This window comes from Abramis brama (assembly GCF_963993115.1).
Source record: "Abramis brama genome assembly, chromosome: 25".
NCBI lineage: Eukaryota > Metazoa > Chordata > Actinopteri > Cypriniformes > Leuciscidae > Abramis > Abramis brama.
The window spans coordinates 13,390,720-13,396,719 of record NC_139987.1 but is presented as its reverse complement, the minus strand read 5'-3'; positions in this window follow the sequence as shown (position 1 = coordinate 13,396,719).

Below are 6,000 nucleotides of genomic sequence, written 5' to 3'. Positions count from 1 at the left end.
GGTCTAGTGTTTTATTTAGCTATATATATACACACGCGCACCCACGCACATGCACACACAGTGCCTGTCAAAAGTTTGGCAACATTAAAAAAAAATTATGTTTTGAGTGAAGTCTCTGCTGCTCAACAAGGCTGCATTTATTTAATCAAAAATACAGTGAAATATTTCAAAATAATATATTTTTACGGTTGTGAAACGGTGGAATAATTTTTTGTGGAAATTGTGATACTTTTTTCAGGATTCTTTGATGAATAGAAAGTTAAATGAATAGCAATTATTTTGCATTTATTAAAAAACAGAAAATCTTTTGTGACATTATAAATGTCTTCACTGTCACTTTTGATCAATTTAATGCATCCCTGATGAATAAAAGTATTAATCCTGCTCTTTTTTTTTTTTTTTTGTAATTTTACCACAAATGTTTGAATGGTATCATTGTTTCCACAAAAATGTTAAGGAACAAGAACTGTTTTCAACATTGATAATAATAAATGTTTCTTGAGCATCAAATCAGCATATTAGAATGATTTCTGAAGGATCATGTGACACTGAAGACTGAAGTAATGATGCTGAAAATTCAGTTTTGCATCACAGGAATAAATTACATTTTAAAATGTATTCAAATATACAAAAGTTCTTTTAAATTGTAATATTATTACACAATATGACTGACTAATAAATATATAATTATGACTTTTATAATAATCACTTTTTCTTTTTATAAAAAAATTATCATGTTGTCTTCTTAAAGATTGGTTTGATAGTAACGGATGCTATTTTGATGAGTGATACATTGAAAAAAAAAACTATAAAACCGATTTGTTCAAACGTCCACTGGAGGGCGATGTTATACTCCGTTTAAATCGCAGATCATCCAATATTTGAATCCATGAGTGCTCATTAATTTAAAAACATTTGCAAGACTAATATAGGTGTTTATTTGTAAACAGAGATGATAATAGTAGTATCTTTATTTCTAGTAGTAGACCAACTTAATACTGAAACTTTGTTTATTTGCATCCTAAATAGACTTTTTTTTAAAATATATATATATTCATTGTATCTTAAATTATGGCCCTGGATGACAAAATTCAGTAATTGTCCATCGAGGAGAGGCTCTGAATCTTCTCAGTGTTGCACTTTGTATTCAGTTCACATGATCCTCCTGACGCAGCAGAAATTGTCTTCGAAATGGTTACAAATTGCTTTGTTTTGTCCTCTCACTTTCACATTGTCTTTAGTTACAGACAAGCATTTGTGTCCATGCTTCTCGACTTTCTGTCCAGTCTCCGGCCCTCTGAGCGGCCCAGTGAGAGTCATGTCTAGTCCTGAGAGAGGATCTGTTCATGCCTGTTCATGAACAATGATTCATCTGAACTGGCGGATAAGTGAAAACTCAGAACGCTCAAAAAAGACATTTGACCTCTACATTTATATATTTGCCAGACTATACTGCAGCTCAGTGATAAAATGTGCACCCTTAATGCACTGTACGTTTTGGAATCAAACCAGTGACCTTGACATTGCTGATGTCATGCTACTGCATGTAAATGAAATGGCATTCTTCTTTTTTGATAAATGGTTATTCATTTATCAAAAAAGAAGAATGCCATTCCATTTCATTTTCATCTCCGTTCTGTTGATGGAAAAGGGATGTGAGATGCTTTTAAGACTGTCCTTACCGCATCTCCAAGGATAAATATTAATTTGATCTCCGATTTCTGGTGACGATTCTCATTTTCACGGTTATTTCTTAACCAGAGAAAGAGCTGAAGGACAGATATCCATGCTGTGGTCTCAAAACAGTGCAAACGCAAACTTCTAGAGCAAACCTACGCATTAATGTGCGACGCAAATGGGAGAGCCGTCTTTAATTGTGCCAGTATCTTTGCAGTGACCTTCAGCACTGATGTAGCAAACTTTCTCTTGATTCACGTCCTTCATGCTGAGATTTCCCACAGGGCCCTTTAAAAATAACTGGTTGATCTAGAAGTTTCGGTGAGCACTTTTCAGGTGCTGGCCAATCAATCACTTTCAGCTGTCTCCATGGCAACTGAATCTCATCAAACAGTCTGAAGGATGAGAGTGTGAATGTGTGCGGCCAGAGTGTGCATTTATTGAACATCATCCGTATACTGTACATGCAGCAGCTGAGCATTCCTCAAAATGTACAAAAGCTGCAACGTTTCTACAAGGTTACTAGGAGGGCTGCAAACTCTCTTTGTCTCAGTTCCAGTGCTGTCTCTCTTCTTCACACTTGTCTGGGACCTGATCCAGATGAATCGAACCCAGGTGCAATGTCAAGCTGTCATGTTTGTTAGAAACCGGCGAGAGGTGTGTGTGTGTGTGTGTGTGGTTAGCCTCAGATGCACACCTAATCATGGCATGTCCTTTCTTGCCTGTGCCTCCAGGTTGTCAGGATCCATGGCAGAATGAGGCCACACAAATGCTCTGATCAAAGTGATGCGGTTATGTCTGCTTGCTGTTGTATTGATGTCAGAGAAGTCATCGTGTGTTGTCGCTACACTTTGGATTGATTTGGCTTGAGAATATTTTACCAGCTTTAACCGTCGCAGAAGAGCGGTTGGCTGACCTGCAGGGATTTTAATATATGGACCGGCAGACAAAATCTATAATAAAATCTAATCTACTTAAGCCTATTTTAACACATTTATTAAATGAGACCCGGGATGTTAATGAGTCTGGCAGGTATCGAGTGAGGAATACTCCAGGCAGACTGCTGAGGAGATTAATACTACTCACTACATTCATTAACTCGTAATCCCCTCCTCATTGAAAGTCTGTTTTGTAAAAAGTAATGGGGCATTTTGCATGGCAGCTTATTTGATTTTAAAATCAGGCAGAGGAAAGCCAGTGTTATTATAGAAGTATTTGGAGATTATTATACAGTGCCCTCCATAAGTATTGGAATTTGGGACGTTAAAGGGTTAGTTCACCCAAAAATGAGAATTCTGTCATTAATTACTCACCCTCATGTTGTTCCAAACACATAAGGATTTCATTTCGGAACACAGAAGAATAGAAGACAAAGAATTTTTCCTTCAATATGAATCCATCCATATAAATTGAACGGTTTAGTCCAAATTTTCTGAAGAGACATGATCGCTTTATATGATGTATAGATTGAATTTAAACTTTTATTCACATATATATACATTTATCAGTGAACATGAACAGGAGCTCAACCGAACCTGCTTGACGCGTGAGAACAAACCTCATGCTCAAACGTGCTGCGTAACTTGAGAATGAACCTCATTGGTCCTTGCTGAAGCTCAAATGTGCTGCGTAACATGAGAATGAACCTCATTGGTCCTTGCTGAAGCTCAAACGTGCTGCGTAACTTGAGAATGAACCTCATTGGTCCTTGCTGAAGCTCAAACGTGCTGCGTAACTTGAGAATGAACCTCATTGGTTCCTGATGAAGCTCAAATGTGCTGCGTTACACGAGAATGAACCTCATTGGTCCTTGCTGAAGCTCAAACGTCTTACAATCTCTTTATTTACTTTTTGAAAAGTGTCAATCGAGGGACAGAAAGATCTCAGATTTCATCAAAAAAGATCTTCATTTGTGTTCCGAAGATGAACAAAAGTCTTATGGGTTTGGAACGACATCAGGGTGAGAAAATGGTTTCCATTTTTGGTTGAACTAAGACAAAATTGTTCCGTTTGCTCAGGAGTCAAGAAATCTCTAAATATGATTAAAGCATGAATATGAGTCAAAAGTACAGAATGTCACATTTCATTATTAGCTGTTTCAACACATACGTTTTAGAGTGCGTTCACACACAACCCATAAAAATCCCGTAAAGACACGTGACATCGATGTGACTTGTAATGTCTCAGCAGCATCTTAAGTTTGCTTATGAGCTGTGATTTCTCTCTCGAGAAACTACGCTTGTGCATTTTTTTCTCTGATTCGATCATAAACTTGCGCATTACGTACCGTTTCACAGCTGGCGAACGATCCTGGCTTCAGCGTCATCACTATGACACGGCATTATTACGGCTTTTGTTCACACAGCGCGCGTTCCGGGACTGAACACGGCAATGTTACTAGGTCCCCAACCCGGCATCGATGCCGGCATCAATCCCGGGTCGTGTTTGCGTTCACACAAGGCATTCTGGCAATTTCCCGGCAATTTCCCGGGATCATCGCGCTGTGTGAAAAGGGCTCAAGTAACAATTACAGCCTTTTAGAGGACTTTTATCCAGTTTTAGTTACATTTTTATATTATTATTTCATTTTTATATTATATTATTTTAATTTTAGTATTGGGTATTGCAACCCATTGCAAATGTACAAGTTAGAAGCTAGTATTTAGTTGCAAATCCCTTGCACACAATCACAGCAGTGAGTCTTTGACCCGTAGACATCACCAGACTCTTGGTTTCATCCTTTGAAATGCTTTTCCAAGCCTATAATGCAGCCAAGTGCTTGTTTTTGGGGGAGTTTCTGCCTTTAGTCTCCTCTTCAGCTGGTGAAATGCATGTTTGGTAGGATTTAAATCTGGAGATTGACTTGGCCAATGTAAGACCTTCCATTTCTTTCCCCTGTTAAACTCCTTGATTGAGTTGGCAGTGTGTTTTGGGTCATTGTCCTCTTGCAATATTAAAGAGTTTCCCAATGAGTCTGGTGGCATTTTCTTAAACATTGGTAGCCAAGATGGTTTTGTACACTTCTGAATTCTGCTGCCGCCATCATTTATTAAGTCATCAATAAAGATGAGCGAACCTGTTCCAAGGGCAGCCATGCATGCCCACACCATGACACTACCTCCGATGAGGCTTTAGATCATTTGCAGTTCCTTTTTTTCCTCCACACTTTTGCTTTCCCATCACTTTGATGAAAGTTCGTCTTTGTCTCATCTGTCCATTAAACTGTTCCAGAATTCTACAGGCTCATCTCTGTGCTTTCTTGCAAACTCTTATCTGGCCTTTCTATGTTTGGTGCTGATCAGAGGTTTGCATCTTGCTGTGTAGCCTCTGTAATTATTCTGTCGAAGTCTCCTGTGAACGGTAGATTGTGAGACCATTTCAGCTTTCTGGAGATTGGTGATTTTACTGACACTTATTTTAGGGTTCTTTTTCACAGCTTTTATGATTTGTCTGTCATCAGCTGCTGTTGTTTATCCTCAGTCGACCTGTGGTGTGTTTTCCAAAGCCAATGTGACCATGGTCGCAAGTTCCGTCGATATCAATAGAGTTCAATGGAACATGCAACCAAAGTTGGCAAACAATGCTTTTGGGAAATGCACCCCTGGTTGATGTCAGTTGCTGAAGATGCCAGTGGTTTCTTTCTTTTTCAGAACATTCCAAACTGTTGGCCATGCCCACTGTGTGTCCTATAGGCTATCTCTAATTGAGTTCCTCTTTTCTTTAGCATCCAAATCAGCTCCCTCATCTTCATTCTGGCTTATGTGTTTTGTCCCCAAACGCAAGACTCAGAATGCAGAAGCAATGGATATAGCTGATACTACTTATTCCCTGTGTTTAATTAGAACAATTAATGCAACAGGACACAGCTGATCACTTAGGGACTGTTTACATGACACCGTTTTCAACTAAAAACTTAACTTTTTACACGCTTTGGCCGTTTTATTTTCATGCAATGACATTTTGGGTGCCTGAAAACGCAAAGTTTTGAAAACGCCATTATTGCCATAATTGCCTGGCAGCAGAATACAGCCTTTTTAGTAGTTTTTGCAGTCGTTTTGACAATGATGTCGTCTATACGCAGAAAACTCAATGGAAAAACTTCAAACTTCAAGAAGAGAATTCAAGCTTCATGCCTGTGTGTCTGTATGTCTGTTTGACTGAGTATTCGCTGAGTTATGGTTCATTTTTGGACGCGTTTCAGAATGGACTTCACTGACAGAGAGGAGGCAGAACTTGCATCATGTTTATTTTTCTTTATTTGGCAAAAAACAACACTTTGTTTATATTGTGAGTATACACAAAAATAATACACACTTAACATGA